The 18,932-nt window shown below is 44.8% G+C and overlaps 2 protein-coding genes across 2 annotated transcripts in view; one reads left to right on the forward strand and one right to left on the reverse strand.

Moving 5' to 3' along the window:
• NAT9 (N-acetyltransferase 9) overlaps nucleotides 1-8,850 on the reverse strand; it is a 63,116-nt gene extending 54,266 nt beyond the window's left edge. Inside the window, exon 1 of the mRNA XM_073608158.1 lies at nucleotides 8,736-8,850. The gene's annotated coding sequence lies outside the window, so the exon portion shown is untranslated. The remainder of the gene's footprint in view (nucleotides 1-8,735) is intronic.
• The window catches only part of TMEM104 (transmembrane protein 104), a 74,582-nt gene continuing 64,450 nt past the window's right edge, over nucleotides 8,801-18,932 (forward strand). The window contains exon 1 of the mRNA XM_073608157.1: nucleotides 8,801-8,944. The gene's annotated coding sequence lies outside the window, so the exon portion shown is untranslated. The remainder of the gene's footprint in view (nucleotides 8,945-18,932) is intronic.

An 18,932-nucleotide genomic window follows, 5' to 3' on the forward strand; every position in this document is an offset into this window, starting at 1 on the left:
CCTACACAAATCTTATATCAAAACGTTCAGCTATCCCTGCTGCCACTAAACATGTCCACGGCTAAGCCATAGTCCTGATAGTTTTCACAATATGACCATTTGTTTGCAACTCACGCCGTCCATTGACATTCATTGAAACTACACTCTAGCCCCCTCCAAATTTGAAGGGCAATATCTAAACTGCGACTGTGCCTTCAATTTTAATATTTCAGAGATATACTATACATCAAAATCTAGGTCTGGGTCTTGTGATTCTCACAATATAAAGATCTTCGCTGTAGGATTTATAGTTTTTGAGAAAAAGCTTTTTGTTTAGAGGTCATTTCAGGAAATTTTAGCCATTAATCAGAGTGTACTGTGTTTGTTTTGTTGCCATGGTTACCAAAGCTTCTGTTATACACAGGGGTGGAGGTGGCTGGAGCATCTCAGCTCTGATTACAGAGCCCGGGGGAGGGGACAGACACACCATGTACTGATTTATAATAGAGGAATATGATGGGGCAGTTTTGATAGGGCAATTCTGATGGGGCAGTTTTAATGGGGCAATTATGATGGGGCAGTTTTGATGGTGGCAATATGATGGGGCAGTTTTGGTGGGGCAATTATGATGGGGCAGTTTTGATGGTGGCAATATGATGGGGCAATTCTGATGGGGCAGTTTTGATGGTGGCAATATGATGGGGCTGTTTTGATAGGGCAATTCTGATGGGGTTTTGATGGTGGCAATATGATGGGGCAGTTTTGATGGTGGCAATATGATGGGGCAGTTTTGATGGTGGCAATATGATGGGGCAGTTTTGATGGGACAATTCTGATGGGGCAGTTTTGATGGGGCAATTCTGATGGGGCAGTTTTGATGGTGGCAATATGATGGGGCAGTTTTGATGGGACAATTCTGATGGGGCAGTTTTGATGGCAGTTTTTGAAAAAAAAATTATTTTTGAAAAAAAAAATTTCATTTAAAAAAAAAAAAAAAAAAAAAAAATCATTTTTGAAAAAAAATAATTCATTTTTGAAAAAAAAAAAAAACTTTTGAAAAAAATGTTCAGCTCTTTCAGCTAATGATGGGACTTCAACTTTTTTACTACTATTTATACTTTTTAAAATATTAAGCTTTTTAACACTTTTCACAGTTACTCAAGCCACTCCACCCAGTTACTCCGCCCACTCCAGTTGTAGAGGCAAGAACACTTTTCACAATTTCCCCAGAAATTGTACCTTTTCTAGTTAGTATATATTATTTAGTCTTTGTGAAATTTATAGTCTACAAGTTATGTCAAGTATCACTGAAAATTGATCACATCTGATGTACTGACTGCCGATCTCATTTCTTGAGGCTCTGAAATGTCAGGACAGTACAAATACCCCCCCCCCCATGACCCTTTTTTTTAAAAGTAAACAGTCCAAGGTATTTAGTAAGTGGCATGGTGAGTTTTTTTTTTAAAGTTGTAAATTTAGAGGGACTTTCTTGTTAATAAATAGGGCTGAAGCATCTGATCATTTAAATCCACCCCCCACCCCCATGAACTGATTATAATTGTGTACACACTCAGCCTTTTGGATGAGACTAGGTCTTCTGTGAATTTCCACTGAGGTGTCATTGTGAATGGTGGACAGGATGTACACATGTCTCTGAGGCTCGATTCACACCTATGCATGTTGCTTTTGAGCGTTTTTGGAGGTTTTTTTTTCATGCTTGGCACGTTTTTGAGCCGCGTTTTTGCCGCATTTTTGCCGCGATTTGCGTTTTGCGTTTTTTTTTTTTTCTTTTTTTTTTACAGTCTTAAAAAAAATTACAAAAAAAAATAAATAAAAAAAAAACGGCAAAAACGCACCAAAAACGCATCAAAAACGCTGCAAAAACGGTGCACTTGCGTTTTTGATGCTTGTCCATTGAAAACCATTACATGCAAAACGCTGCTTTTTGCATGAAAAAAAGTCCCCAACCCTTTCCAAAAACGCAGAGATACAAAAAAGCATTGATGTGAACATGTTCCATAGGAACCCATGTTAAAAAATTCCCATGCATTTCTGCAAAATGCAAAATGCATCAAAAAACGCGCTAGTGTGAATGGGGCCTTATCCCTCCACTTCATGGCCAACACTTCCTCGTTCCTCAGACTTGCTGATTACCCCTTTGTAGCCTTGTGATCACCAAACTTCCTGGAAAGCCCCTTCCTGCTTTTTCGGGCGGTACTGCAGGTACAGGTGGCGGAAAAGGGGCAGACTTGTATAGTAGTTATTAAGGTAGATAACTAGTGGGCCGTTTCTTCAGTGCGCATGTGCCGATGATGTCGGCAGCAGCGTATATAGTGAATATCGCCTAAACGGTGCAAGTTTAGGAGATATTTACAGTACCTACAGGTAAGCCTTATTATAGGCTTACCTGTAGGTACAAGTAGTATAACAGAGTTTAAAACCACTTTAACCACTTCAGCCCCGGAAGGATTTACCCCCTTCCTGACCAAGCCCTTTTTTGCGATACGGCACTGCGTTGTTTTAACTGACAATTGTGCAGACGTGCGACTGCGATGTTGTACCCTAACAAAATTGACGTTCCTTTTTTTCCCACAAATAGAGCTTTCTTTTGGTGGTATTTGATCACCTCTGCGGTTTTTATTTTTTGCGCTATAAACAAAAAAAGAGCGAACATTTTGAAAAAAAAAAGCAATATTTTTTACTTTTTGCTATAATAAATATCCCAAAAAATATATATAAAAAAACTATTTTTTTCCTCAGTTTAGGCCGATATGTATTCTACATATTTTTGGTAAAATAAATAAATAAATAAATAATAAGCATATAATGATTGGTTTGCGCAAAAATTATCATGTCTACAAAATAGGGGATAGATTTATGGCATTTTTATTATTATTTTTTTTTATTAGTAATGGCGGCGATCTGCAATTTTTATTGTGACTGCGACATTGCAGCAGACAGATCAGACACTTTTGACACTATTTTGGGACCATTGGCATTTATACAGTGATCAGTGCTATAAAAATGCACTGATTACTATGTAAATGTCACTGGCAGGGAAGGGGTTAAACACTATGGGGCGATCAAGGTGTTAAGTGTGTTCCCTGGGTGTGTTCTAACTGTAGGGGGAATGGGCTCACTAGAACATGACAGAGATCACTGCTCCCAATCACTGGGAGCAGTAGATCCCTGTCATGTTGCTATGCAGAACAGGAAGATGCTTTGTTTACATCTCCCCGTTCTGCCTCTCCGTGTCACGTTCGCGGGCTATCGGTGGACATCGAGTCCGCAGGCACGCTCCCACGGCACGCCCGCTAGCCACCGATGATGCAGCGACGCACGTGTACATTGTTTTGCACACCCATGCCACTTTACGTCGGCGTGAGCCAATTGGCAAGTGGTTAATGACTGATGTCGGCCACTCTAATAGCATTGTCTGACTGAATTTGGTTTGGATGACCCTCCAGTACGATTATCCAATGCTATAGAGATAAATAAATCCAACGATGTTAATCGGGAGATTAGATTCTTCCATCAAACAAGTCCCCTGCTCAAGGATCTCTCCCAGCCCGACAGGCTGGCATCTAGAGTGACTCTAGAGCTAGTTTTTCTGAACCACCAAGTAAGGGACAACGTGATCCTCAGTGCCAAAGAACTGGCCTGTCCAGAGACAAGATCGACTTGTTTCACAGTGACAGAATGTTGTGATGCATAGGTCTGAAGTGAATCTAGGTAGCTACCATCAAGCCTAGGAAGATGGGAGTGTATGAAGCTTCTACTATGAAAGGAACACTATGGACTGAGTGGGGTCCAAGACTAAACCCAGATACTCCAAATGATTAGTCGGTTCTAGCAACGATTTCTGAAGGTTTACGATCCATCCAAACCACTGTAAGGTCGAGAGCCATGTTGTCTGACAAAGTCTGTGCTGACTGTTCCTTCAACAGGTCGTTCAAGTATCCCACAACTGGGAAGCCAGGAGAGCTCAGCAGCACCTTGCTGAATACTCAATGTGCAGCTGAAGGGCCAAAGGGCAGGGACACTAACTAGTTCATTTAGGAGCCTCACAGCAGTGTAGGGATAACTGATGTGCTGGAAAGATGGGAAAATGCAAGTAGGCATCTTTGATGTCTATAGAAAAGAAAGTTTCGCTGGTGAAGGGAGATAATAACAGATTTGGTAGATTCTTTGCAGAATTTCTGGATCTGGATAAAGACTTTCAGTGTTTAAGATCTAGAATGGGTATTTTCGGCTTGGAAAAGTTGACCAGATTGGAGTAAAATCACTGGAACCATTCTGCCACAGAAACTGGTGCAATGAAACCTTGATCCAAAAGATCCAAAAGGGATCGATGAAGATCTGTTAATCTGTGCCGTGACAAAGGAAGGTTGGAGGTAAGAAACCAGAGGAAGTGGCAGGAGCAAAACCTCAGCTTGTTGCCCTGTGATACCACCTCCTGCACCCAAGAGTCAGAGATGCAAGCTGTCCAAGTGTCCACAAAGTTTAATAAATGCCTCTTCCACCCTACTAAGAAAAGTGGGGGTGCACCTTTATGCAGAAGGAGGCTTGTCTGAAGATTTGGCAGACTTTGGGTGCTAGGTCTTGTGGGTGGGTGGAAAGCCAACCTCGGAGGGGCTCAATGAGGGGGCTGAGGGAGTGGAGCCACACTGGCCTAATTAAGACTGGCCTAATTAACTCACCTATTGTCTGCTAGCAAACTGTTGGGGGATGTAATAATGTGTATTGTACTTTGTGAGCTTGATGCCATAAAGGGTGTGTTCGTTTGTGCATTATTGTGCCTGACTCCGTGGTGCATTTTTGACAGCCCGTTTATTTCAATGGACTGCCGAACGCGCAGGAAAACGCAGACGTACAGCAGACGTGACTTTCAAAATCCTGGTCCCATGTGTTTTAGTGGCTGTGAATGGACCTTTATTTGCAAGATATAAGATATAACATTCAGAGAGGGAGAACACCTTGCAGACTATTCAAAAGGCTTCTTCTACCGAGAGAGATAGGTGCCACCAGTAGCATCCTTGATGATGTTCTCAAAGACTGGCCTAAGGCGGCGTTGTTCTTCGAAAGCCATGTGATACAAATGCTTTTTAAGGGTTCTATAGTCCAGCATTTTAACCAAAGTGTCCTATGCATATGTACTGAAATCTGACACGTGTGAGAAATGAGAAAGGAGGCTTCCAGAAAAATTATATTGTATGTTACAGCCACGTGGTCCACGCATAGGATAAGTGAGGAATCAACCATAGCAGTGGTTAGGTCTCTTAAGGGATTCTGACCAGTCAGACATGGTTTGACAAAGTAAAGTCACTTAAGGGTAGGACTTGCCAGAAAAAACAGGATTCTAGAAAGGGCTTCAAAATCGCTTACCAGTAGGCTTCATAAAGAGGGAGTGTCTGTTCACACAACAAAAACGCACTGCACATCTGGCCCGGATGCGTTTCTACATGCGTAGTTTCCAGTGCATTTTTTGATGTGTTTCCGGATGCTTTCCAGGTGCTTTTTTTTCCCTGTTGTTTTCACTGAACTGGAGCCTGGTGCGCTTTTGATGTGTTTTACCAAGTTCCAGTACAGTCCAGTGCAGGAAAAATACAGCATGTTCTATTTTCTTTTTTCTGGAACTGGATTGCCCTGAAACTGAACGCGCTGATGTGAACTATGCCATTGGAAATCATAAAACCTAATTTCCATGCGTTTTTGATGCAGAAAAAAAAGCACACTGGACTGCATGTGTAGTTGCTGACTTTTAAAAATCAGGTACTTACCAGTGCTTAGGGGCCAGCACTGTCTCTCCCCCCCTAACATCAATCACTGATGGAATCACTGTTTGTATTGTTAATTGTGCTAATTAACTCACCTATTGTCTGCTAGCAAACTGTTGGGGGATGTAATAATGTGTATTGTACTTTGTGAGCTTGATGCCATAAAGGGTGTGTTCGTGTGTGCATTATTGTGCCTGACTCCGTGGTGCATTTTTGACAGCCCGTTTATTTCAATGGACTGCCGAACGCGCAGGAAAACGCAGACGTACAGCAGACGTGACTTTCAAAATCCTGGTCCCATGTGTTTTAGTGGCTGTGAATGGACCTTTATTTGCAAGATGCATGGGATGCCATTATTTCTGACCCAAACGTGACAAGTAGATGTACAAAATAACCTGCAAGGTTCACCAACAAAAAAAGCCCCCTAATGGCACCCCCAAACCCACATATTGGTGTGTTTTTGGGAATGTGGGGGCCTGAAAGATGCAGCACTTCAGGCTCCATTCACACTCGTGCGACTTAAAAATCGTGCAATTTCCATTGCGACTTTGGATAAGTGCAACTTTGGCTAATATGATTGTTTTGTTTGTGCTCTACAAAGTTTTGTTTCTTTAACCACTTTCCGCCCGTATGACGGCCAGGCGGTGGTTGCGTTATCCTGACTGGTCATCATATGGCATCCAGCAGGATAAGCCGCAATCACGTGCCAGTGGTGGCGCGCAGCGCGGAGAACGGTGGTGTGTCACTCTGACACACCGCAACTCCAATCTAGGTAAAGAGCCTCTTTACCACGTGATCAGCTGTGACCAATCACAGCGTGTAACCAGGAAGTGCCGGTAAATGGCTTTCCTCGGTTCACACTGACAGGAGAGTCGATCAGCGGCTCTCCTGTCAGAGGGGGGTCTGAGCTGATAATCAGTGTAGCCCCCATCAGAGGTGCTACAACAGCTGCCAGTCAGTGCCCACCAAAGTGCCAATCAGTGCCCATTAGTAACGCCTGCCAGTGCCCATGTCAGATGCCAATCAGTACCTCATCATCAGTGCTGCCTATCAGTACCATTTATTAGTGCCCATCTATGCAGCCTGTCCGTGCCTCCTATCGGTGCCCATCAGTGTCGCCTATCGGTGCTGCACATCAGTGCCGCCTATCGGTGCCCTTCAATTCTACATATTAGTGCCTCCTCATCAGTTCCACCTTATCAGTGCCAACTCATCAGTGCCGCCTCATCAGTTCCCGTCAGCGAAGGAGAAAACAAAATTTTAGAACAGAAACAGAACAGAAACAAATAAAAATTTTCGGTGTTTTTTAGTTTGTTTAGCAAAAAATAAAAACCCCAGAGGTGATCAAATACCACCAAAAGAAATATCTATTTGTGGTCAGAAAATGATAAAAATTTAGTTTGGGTTGTCATGCAGCGATGTACGGATTTGAATTTACATTGGTCAAAAAAATTGATTGATTCGAACTCTGTGTGAAGAATAGCTGGTTGTTAAGGAGCGTGTCAGGAGCGGCCAGAGCCCCCCCACCCCATGTTGAGGGCATGTGGTCTGGTATGGCTCAGGAGGGGGATGGGGGGCACTCGCTCATCCCCCCCCCCTTTCCTGACCTGCCAGGCTGCATGCTTGGATGAGGGCCTGATATGTATTGGGGGGGGGGGGGGGGCGACTCCACACCCCTTTTTAAATTTTGGCATTGGGTTTCCATTAAAATCCATACCAACCAGACCCAAAGGGCCTCGTATCAGTGGTGGCCTGTGTTTTTTTCTGGGGGGTGTTTTTTCAGTTGGTCGGTGGCATCTTAGCACCCTCCGCACTGGTGGGTAAGTTGCGGGCTCCGGTGGCAGCAGGCTTCTATGGACGGTGGATTCCTGTGTCTTCTGTGCGGCTCCTCCCTTCTTATCCTAGATGTCCAATAGAATCGCCTGTCCTTTCAGCCAATTGGGTGACGGGTATCAGACCCACTTCCTGATTGACCGTGAGGAGGATCAGTGTTGCAACAGCGAATATTCATTCGCTGCTGCAACACACCTGGGTGGGTTCCGGATGCAATGCTCTGCGCCCTGAGCCCACCCTATTTTGAAGCCTATTAGAGCCTTTGGCTCTAATCAATGCTTCAAAATACACCCCCACCATAGGAATTCATGTCCTGAAAGGGGCAGGGTGCATGGATAGAGAGGGCGGAGCCCGTGCACCCACAATGGACAGGCCCACCCCTGCCTAGTATGAATTTTGAAGGGGGGGGGGCATGCTGTTTGTTTTTCATTGTTTCTACAAGTTGCACCCAAATCGCATTTATATCATGCAGGTGTGACTTTCAGGCTTGGTTCACACTAGTGCGATGTGGGGATCAACGTGATTCCAGTGCTGGTTCCTATATCCCATGGAAGTCGTAGACAGTTCACACTGCCCCATGCAAACCTCTGTGGGTGTCAATGCAAAGTTAATGACACCTCCAGAACGGTTCGCAGATCGCAGTGCAAACTGCCAAATGGTGCAGGAACCGGATCGCATGGGTGTGATGATACATGCGATCCGATTCCAGTGCAGACAAAAAAGGGTCCTGCACCATTTTGATGCGAATGCCATTTTGGCCATTAAATATGTGCAGTGCGAATCACATGTGATGTCTGTGTCCGCAATAATGTGAACCACCCCGGTTAAAGAGTTTACATTGGGGCCTATAGAGCACAAATCACAGGAAAGTCAGACCAAAGTAGTACAGGAAGTCACACAGATATGAAGGGTTATCATAGGGAAACATGGGGTGCACTGGCCCTAAGAAGGAATGACACCTGACAGTCAGGGCAGGAAAACGCACTTGGTGTGCCCCCCAGTCAAGCCAAGGTGGGTGAGGAGGACTCAGGTCTATCTTTGTAAGTGCGGGGATGCATCAGAAGTTGTAGTAATAAAGCCCCGCACCCCACCCGGATATCAATGAATACACAACCATGTGCAGACCCGCTTGTCACGTGACCTTACCTCCATTCATCCGCACTAGACCTCCTCTGACCACACCCACTTCACTACTTCCTCCCTCTGAGTCCCGCCCACACCCGGCAGAAGAAGCCGGAAAGCGTCGGATACGACAGGATGGGCTGACGTTCGTAGCGCTGATTGGTTCACTCGCATGTGATCGTGTTGGTAGCCACGAATGCTTCTGAGGAACCCGGAACATACCTAGGGCAACGGTAACCAGGGCAACGGGGGGCTTGTGGGGGCTACGTGTGTATGTGATGGTGATATGTGTGTGTCATGTGATCAGTACAGGAGATGTCACTGTTCTTCCAGCTGATAGTATAAGAGAAGTGTATATAGATCTATGGATTTCTGTGTGATGTATACACAGGCTATACTATACATCTCTCCATGTAGTATAATTCCAGGATCAGATTTTTACAATGTGTGTAAAATGACACAAAGATGCATTATTTAGGCAGGTGTGTAACCAGGGGTGTTGCTAGGTCTGCAAAAGATCTGGGGCTAGAGCCCATAGCAGCAATCACCAACCTTTTTGCATGCCGGTGGTAAGCAATTTTTCGCAGGCAAAGGCTGGTATTGGCGTTTCAATCATCATGGCACCATGGTCGATATGGTGTCAGGGTGATCGAAGCGCATTGTTTCTATTGTTACATTCTAATATATAATGAAGTGGTTCAACTCACCATAATGCTGAATCAGTGGGAGCCCTGGGCGCGTCACTTGCCACATCTCCTGCCACCAGCTGCATCATATCACTTGCCACCGTCGCCTGTCACCAGATGCAGCTTTTTAACTTGCCACTGTCACCTGCCACTACATGTGGGTTGTCACTTGCCATGTTGCCTGCCGCCAGATGTGGATTGTCACTTGCCACATCACCTGCCACCATTGGCAGATTGCCATGTCACCTGCCACAATTTTCAGATTGTCACTTGTCACGTCACCTGCCACCATTTGCAGATTGTCACTTGACACGTCACTTGTCACCATTTGCAGATTGTCACTTGCCACTTCACCTGCCACTATTTGCAGACTGTCACTTGCCATGTCACCTGCCACCATTTGCAGACTGTCACTTGCCATATCACTTGCCACCATTTGCAGATTGTCACTTTCCACGTCACCTGCCACTATTTGCAGACTGTCACTTGCCATGTCACCTGCCACTAGATGTGGGTTGTCACTTGCCAACTGATGTAGATTGTTGCTTGCCACCAGATGTGGATTGTCACTTGCCACTTCACCTGCCACTATTTGCAGATTGTCACTTGCCATATCCCCTGCCACTAGATGTGGGTTGTCACTTGCCAATTGTTGTAGATTGTCACTTGCCATGCCAGCCAGCGCCACCAAATGTGCATTGTCGCTGCATTGGTGGCAGGCTGGCAGCACTGGTCCATTTAGTGAGGGCAAGAGAACGTAAATGTGTGGTGGGCAGTGAGAGATGATGTAATCTCTCTGCTCCCCGCCACACATCGCTCCCACATTGAAGTGACCCGGCTGTGTGGCCGGAAGAGTGGTGACGTGGAGCGGGCGGAGAGAGATGATGTCATCTCTGCCTGTCTGCCCGCTTGTCTCTCTCCTCCACCTCTAATGCAACCCGCCCGCTGCAGCCGCAGCTGCGACCTGCTGGTGAGGCAGGGACCCTGTGGCAAGAGACTCGGGGCTATGGGCTCCAGATTCGGGGCTCTAGCCTCGATAGCCACCCCCTGGCAACGCCTATGTGTGTAACCGTGGTACCCCGACCTTATCGGGGGTCGTACACGCTTCCAGAAATGATTGATCTCTTCTGATAGGAATAAAGGATCTTCAGTCTGCAGCCCATTCAATCGATCATTACGATACGATCATAACTTACCAATCTCATCTCCCTAATCTGATGAGTCATAATACAATATTTGGGATCAAAGTATCTCAGTACTGCCAATCCAATGCAAAACAGTTTGATAATATTCTACCCTAGTCAATCAAATTCGATTCAAAGTGAATCTTAAGCTGGCCACAGATGGAATGAAATCCTGCTGAACTGGCTGAGTTTCAGTCCATGCGTGGGCAGGCTGGTTGTAGAGAAGTTGATCCATCAATTGACTTCAGTGCTCTAACACTGAGAACTGAGCAATCAAACACTGCCAATTGCTTGGTTCTCAGTGCTCCCTGTCAGACTGCTGTCTGCTCCCCCACCCCCTGTAGTGGGCTGTGGAGGGGGGCGGGAGCGGCTGGCTCAGGCTCTCATTGGTTGAGAGGCTGAGCCGGGTGGCGGTCCAGGCATGTGGGCGGATCCCGACTTCATTATTACAATCTTTCCTTATGGTCATGTGGGCGCCGTGATTGGCTGTCATGGTGGTCACATGATTGGAAAGCACCTGATCACAAGCAGCAAGCGGGAGTTTTCAGTTGTGCCAGGAGTGCGCGCTCTCGGCACAGCTATATCGGCACTATTGTAAGCAAATATGCAGCCACTTGGCGCTGAGAGGCCGCTTATTTGCATGCAATTGACACGAAGAGGTTAATAATGATCTCGGTGGATTTGATTTAAATCAAGTCAATTTAAGTCACGATTTAAATCACTAGTAAAAAGGCTCAGTTTAAATCATAATTTTTAAAGAGCAACTGTCATCTCTGTCCTGCAGAGGCTCCTCCCCTGACCTGCTGTTGACTCACCGACAGTCCCATTCACTTTAATGGGACGGCTGGTGATGCGGCAGTGACACAACAAGGTGAGGGACGTGGTGGCAGAAGGTGAGTGGATGCCCGCTAACAGGTGCTGCCATGATGGATCTGATATGACAGGTGCTCTTTAACCACTTCGCTACCCGGCCATAGTAATATGACGTCCACAGATGGGATCTCCCATCCTGGGTGGACGTCATATGACGGCCTGGGCCTCCCGGCCGCCTAGGGGGCATGCGCGCCCGCCGCGTTGCTTGGGACCTGGTGCGTGTGCCCGGCGGCCGCCGGGCACCCGCGAATGCCCGTTAACCGGGCCGGACCGTGGATCTGTGTGTGTAAACACACAGATCCACGTCCTGTCAGTTGAGAGGAGAGCGATCTGTGTTCCCAGTACAGCGGAACACTGATTGGTCTCCTCCCCTTGTACGTCTCCGCCCCCTACAGTTAGAATCATTCCCTAGGAAATATATTTAACCCCTTGTGTCCCCCTAGTGGTTAACCCCTTCACTGCCTGTCACATTTATACAGTAATCGATGCAATTTTATAGCCTTGATCGCTGTATAAATGTGAATGGTCCCAAAAATGTGTTTTTTTTTTTTTTTTATTTTTTTTTTTACCAAAAATATGTAGAAGAATACGTATCGGCCAAAACTGAGGAAAAAATGTGTTTTTAAAAAAAAAAAAATTGGGATATTTATTATAGCAAAAAGTAAAAAACATTGTGTTTTTTTTTTTTTTCAAAATTGTCGCTCTTCTTTTGTTTATGGCGCAAAAAATAAAAACCGCAGAGGTGATCAAATACCACCAAAAGAAAGCTCTATTTGTGGGGGAAAAAAAGGGATGTCAATTTTTTTTGGGTGCAACGTCGCACGACCACGCAATTGTCGTTTAAAGTGCGACATCGCTGAAAACTAAAAATTGGCCTGGGAAGGAAGGGGGTGAAAATGCCCTGTATTGAACCGGTTAAATGTAAAGACTTGTTCTTGCTGGTAGTTAGAATCTTTAATATTTGCAAACAAAATGAAGGTTTCCTGTTTAGAATAGTAATTTGTCAGGTTATGTCAGCGATATCAGAACCGATTCAGTCATACAGTTTGTAGTGTACATAGATTTGCAAAACAATGGGATAAAGGAATATTCCTGAACTTTGTTTTATCTCATGGTTACTGTGAAATTGTGTGAATGCATCAATGCAGTGCATGATATCTCAGCTTGCACTGCTTGGATTCATTGAATGAGTTTACCAAAAATGTAAATATTGCAGAAAACGCAACCTCATGCTACATAACTAAGCTCCATTTCATGCTGAATAAACTAAATGTATTAGTGTATCTTAAATAAGAAAACTTCTTCCTTTTTTTTTTTTTTTTTTTTCTTTTTAAATTATCCACCCTGATAATATCTAAAGCCAGGAATGTTAATTTCCAAGCAAAAACGTGTACCACAGCTGAATGCAACCCATTCAAGTGAATAGGGCCGCTCTGGAACCAAATGCATGCTGTTGCAGCAGGTGAGGCTTACAGGGTTAAAAGTGGCTTTACACTACCCTGGTGCGGTCCTGCTGCACTGTGGGCAAAGAGCAATCCGCAGGTCAGCTGCACTTTCTCATAGACTTCTATGATGTCCTGGGGGTTTGGTGCGGTTTTTGTGCGCTTTCTGAAACCGCATCAAAACCGCAGGACATCGTTGAGATCTGTGGCAGGCAGAGTTGGCAGGTTTGTTGTCTTTGGGCCGTGTGCTCTGAGGAATGCATGTTTGTCCAACTGCACTCAATATTTGTGGCCAGATCTCATCTCATAATTGATACACTAAATGGATGTGTGATTGGTTCTTCTGGGTTACAATGCATGTCAATTGCTGCTCTTGAAGTGTCTTACTGAATAACATTGTGTTTACTGCAGCAATGTTTACTTTAACCACTTGCCTACAGGGCACTTTCACCCCCTTCCTGCCCAGGCCAATTTTTAGCTTTCAGCGCTGTCATACTTTGAATGACAAATGTGCGGACATGCTACACTGTAACCATGTGACATTTTTATTATATTCTTTATACCAATAGAGCTTTCTTTTGGTGGAATTTAATCACTGCTGGGTTTTTTATTTTTTACAAAAAAAATAAATTTTTTTTTTTTCTTAGTTTCTGTCAGTAAATTTTTTAAATAAGTATTTTTTTCTCCTTTACTGATGTGCGCTGAGGGGGCGGCACTGATGGGGCGGCAATGATAGCCAGCACTGACTGGCATCACTTGTGGGCACTGATTGGTGGCACTGCTGGGCACTAATTGCTGGCACCGGTGGCGCTTTATTGTAATCAGTGCCCTGATTAAATGTCTCGATGTCCCCTGTGAGGAGATGCCGCTGATCGGCTCTCCTCGCCACACACTCTGTCAGTATGAGGTGATGAGAGCCGATTACCGGCATTTCCGTGTTTACATGTAACCAGCTGTGACTGGACACAGCTGATCACGTTGTTTAGAGAGATCGAGGTTGCGCCATGTCGCGATCACCGCGCTGCGCACCCCTGTGGGCACGCGGCAGCGGCCGTTCTGAGGCGACGTCATGTGACATCATCCCAGAATGAGAGCCGCACCGTCCCTCCGTCATTTGATGGTGGGCGGGCAGCAAGCGGTTAAAGTCATGAAATCTGAGCAAAGCACATGTATCTGTACTGTTTACTTATGTCTCCCCAAAGCTCTTAGTGTCATTTCTCTCTGGTGCTTCGTTCCTCTGTTATCAGCATGAGTCGCTTCTGAGATGTTTTTCCGACATATGAGATCAAATTTGTGTCGGAGAGGGAGGGGGAGCTCAACGCGCAGCTTGTCTATTCACAACACAGTTCTCCTGCTGTATGGAGGGGGGGTGTCCCCTTTTCTCCAATCGGCTCTTGCGCAGTGTAACTGCAGCTCTCCGACCCCCTCCCCTCTGCGCCTGATAGATGCAGAAGGATTTTATCACAAATCTGCACTTTTTTGAAGGGATGTAGAGAAGAGAAGACTGCATATAAACAAGTAAAACCTATGTAGGAAGATCTATTTAATCTCTGTGTATCACCCGAAGCTATTCACGTCACTTGGTATATGAGAGGGTCTACAAAGCTTGGTTCACACTGCTGTGACTTTGCCAGGCGACTTTCAGTGTGACTTTGCCAGGTGACTTTAGGGAATGCCTGGGTAATCGTCCTGTAATGTCAGCTCCAAATCATATTAATTAAGATGAGGATCTGACTTGGAGGCGAATTCTATTAAAGTCTATGGGCACAAGTCAGGTATAAGTTGCCTTTTAGTAGTACAGGAACCTTTTCTAAAGTAGGAGTGACTTCAGTAGTGCTAATTAAGACAGCTCTCATTGGCTAAAATGGAATTTCACATGTCATGTGACTTGGAGTCGGGGCAGTGTGAACCGAGCCTAAGAAGTGTCACCACAACTTCTAAATTCTTGTTGAAGTCAAGCATGTGTAACACTTGGTCCCGTTCCGCTCTGTGCTTTGGTTTTCTGCTAAAAGCATCTCTTTATGTGTGGTTCTGCTAGCTCAGCTGTAGCTGCACCCCAGGCTGAAGCCCAATTTATGGGCATTTCTATGTAGGAGGTACAGCACAACATTGTAGCCACTGCTTCCTCTCTTGTGTGGGCCAAGTGTCCTCTGGTGCTTCTTTTATATCTAAGGTGTCTGCTGTGTAGAAGAGCTGTAGCTCTCCTCTTGGCGTGCTAAAGCTATCAAATCGGCTTTCAGTAAATTGTAGAGATCCTGGAGCTAGCGTACACATCTTTGCACCTAACTCCATGTATGCCAGCAGATTTTCTTTTCTATTTTTCCTGGAGTTTCTTCTTTTAATTCTCTAGAATTTTAGTCTGTTTGAGACGCTAAAGGGAAGTTGTGTTTTTTTTTTTTTTTTTTTTTTTTTTTTTTTTTTTTTTTTAGTTTTTAGTGTCTGCTTTTAATATTTCATGTAGGTGCCAATCAAATAAGACAAGCTAGCTTTAATCATTTATCCTCCTCATGATCTATTTACTCTTTGTGCACAGAGGTCTTTTGAGTGCTTGGCTTTCACGGATTTGCTTACCATGGTTCATGGTCTTTATACAGCTGGTTCTTCTTACTGCAGCCGGGCCCCAGTGCCACCATCTAGGATACAGGAGTCAGCTGTTGCTTCCTGATGAACCACAGCCAGCTCTCTACTGTGCATGTGCAAGCTCACATGGCGATTTGTGAGTGCTTCTGCAGCCTTGTGGGACATGTGACAAGTCTCAGGAGGCTATGGAAGGAGAGAGGATGGAGCAAACGACACCAGAAAGAGGGAGAGGATTGCAGATGTGGGAGTGGGCACCAATAAAAATCGGTACTCGCTCCCCCACCCCCACCCTTTAAAAAAAAATCTGTGACTCAGTTACAGGCTGGGTGAGGGAGCAAACCAGCAGGACGTCACTTTTTTACTGAAGTTTGGCTTTAACATTACCAATATTAACAAAACAAGCTCTCACCAGAAGACTAGTGTATTTCATTAATTGGAGAGTGTAATGTTGACTATATGTGAATTGGTTTCTGACAGTATTCTCCAGATCAGGGGTTGCCAAATTCAGCCTGCTACAGAATGGCATGTGGCCCGCACTAGGAGCAGGTTCCCCCCACTGTGCAGTGATCATATCAGTGGTTGCTAGGACCGCCTACGTCCTAGCAACCAATGATATGCTTGACCCAGCAGGAGGACAGAACTTCCTCAGTTCCTGCTCCACCTCCTGCCCTGCTGGTACACTGATCACAGGTGCTCAACCTGTTTCCCTCCAGCTGTTGTGGAACTACCCAAATAAAGAAGAAAATTGCCTATTATAAGCATGCCACATCCATATTATTTACCCCTTCAACAAAAAAACACATGTGTCGGACTTTAATGGTACCAAGAAAGGCTGAAGATATATAAAAGGCATATAAATTTTATTTCAAAACATAAATGTTAAAACCACAAGGGAACAAATCCCTATCATGCAATATAGTCCATATATACTAACAATACATGGTTATCTTTGCTGAAATGTCCAAGAGGTCGATGTGTTTCACATCTATGAGCTTCTTCAGGACCTTTTTATATCTTGGCAGCAAAGAAAGATGGCCTAACTGAGAAAACAAATGGAATAAGTATATGACCGCATCATAACATACGGTATATAACATCAAATCTGATCTGTGCCACTTACACATCGCTTAAGGAGTATGGCAACTACAATCTCCATCCTGCATCTGCCTTTGGGAGTCAAGCTTGTAACTGTCAGTGGCTTGCAGTGAATCATGGGATTTGTAGTTCCGCAATAGCTGGAGGGCCACAGGTTGAGAACCCATGGATTACATCCACGCTCTAGGCAAGGTAATGGTGGACCTCTGATGGGAAATCTGATGTAAGGAGGGATCTACATGGGGAAAAACATGCCAAACTAGCTCATGTAGCTTTTATTTTGTAGTGAGCCTTGCACATTTTTTTTTTTTTTTTTTTCAGCGCTCGTTTTGGCACGTATATAATTTTTACTATCCATGTATGTGATGATTTTCAAAAACGCTCAACTCTTAGTTATATATGGAGCTCCACCCAAAAGTGATCTTATCTGCCACCTCCACCACATTTGGCACCTTTCGGGTGGGGGGGTACCTGTTTTAGACTGGTACCCATCCCCACTTCCGGGGGACCTTGCCACAGCAAGATCACCCAGAAGTATTGCCTCCCTCCTCCTTTCCCCGCTGCCGGACCATTCAGAAAGCGCAGCATGCTTCGTGTATGCGCAATAGGGAACTGGTTGTGAAGCCGCAAGGCTTTGCTACCAGCTTCTTTTAAAAATGATGGCGGCAGCACCCGAGAGCCGATGGAAAAATCGTCTGGGGTGCTGACATCGTTGGATCCCTGGACTGATGAGTGTCTTAATATTAAAACTCAGCAGCTACAGTATTTGTAGCTACTGACTTTTATTTTTTTCCTGAAGGAGCCTGGAGCTCCTGTTTTAAGTAGGCTGGTCTATGGCAGACCACATCAACTACATTTCTAGTCCAATTACCAAATATTCATGCCTGAGCAGGTTATAGTTTTGATCCAGTGATCTTTTGGCAGCCAATAAAATACTAAATTCACTGCTGTCTAATCCATTGTGTCTGCAAATTTTAGATACTAAAATAATTGCGAGCTTATTCATCACCTGAAGCAATACCTAAATCACGGCCAAGTATGAACCGGTTGTGGAAATTATGGGTATTGTTCAAGTTTTAATTGAACCCGGTCAATGGAGAACTTCATGTCATTTATAATTACATAGCAGGGGAGTGGAATACTCGTAGAGGACACTTACAGTGGCGGGAAAGGAATACTATAATTTATTATTGTTGTTATACGGAATTGAAATGGTGCCAACAGTTTTTTGCGCAATGCTTTACAAAATGAAGCCAGTACAGTCTTTTACAGTTGTTAAGATTATTTATTGTGTGTGTGTATGTATACACAGTATCTCACAAAAGTGAGTACACCCCTCACATTTTTGTAAATATTTTATTATATCTTTTCATGTGACAACACTGAAGAAATGACACTTTGCTACAATGTAAAGTAGTGAGTGTACAGCTTGTATAACAGTGTAAATTTGCTGTCCCCTCAAAATAACTCAACACACAGCCATTAATGTCTAACCCACTGGCAACAAAAGTGAGTACACCCCTAGGTGATAAATGTCCAAATTAGGCCCAATTAACCATTTTCCCTCCCCGGTGTCATAGGACTGGGGGGGGGGGGAGGTAAGGCTTTTAGAGCTCAGACCATAGCCGCACACTACATAAAATTGATCTGCATGGCTGTCGTCCCAGAAGGAAGCCTCTTCTAAAGATGATGTACAAGAAAGCCCGCAAACAGTTTGCTGAAGACAAGCAGACTAAGGACATGGATTACTGGAACCACGTCCTGTGGTCTGATGAGACCAAGATAAACAAACATATTTGGTTCAGATGGTGTCAAGCGTGTGTGGGGGCAACCAGGTGAGGAGTACAAAGACAAGTGTGTCTTGCTTACAGTCAAGCATGGTGGTGGGAATATCATGGTCTGGCGCTGCATGAGTGCTGCCTGCACTGGGGAGCTACAGTTCATTGAGGGAACCATGAATACCAACATGTACTGTGATATACTGAAGCAGAGCATGATCCCCTCCCTTCAGAGACTGGGGCGCAGGGCAGTATTCCAACATAACGACCCCAAACACACCTCCAAGACGACCACTGCCTCGCTAAAGAAGCTGAGGGTAAAAGCGATGGACTGGCCAAGCATGTCTTCAGACCTAAACCCTATTGAGCATCTGTGGGTCATTCTCAAACGGAAGGTGGAGGAGCGCAAGGTCTCTAACATCCACCAGCTCTGTGATGTCATCATTGAGGAGTGGAAGAGGACTCCAGTGGCAACCTGTGAAGCTCTGGTGAACTTCATGCCCAAGATTTATTTTTAAATAAAATATTTGGTGTCCGTGTGTTTTTTAGGTAGGATAAAAAGGTAAAAGTGCACAATTTGTTA

Source organism: Aquarana catesbeiana, linkage group LG12 (genome assembly GCF_042186555.1).
Source record: "Aquarana catesbeiana isolate 2022-GZ linkage group LG12, ASM4218655v1, whole genome shotgun sequence".
In the NCBI taxonomy this organism is placed as follows: domain Eukaryota; kingdom Metazoa; phylum Chordata; class Amphibia; order Anura; family Ranidae; genus Aquarana; species Aquarana catesbeiana.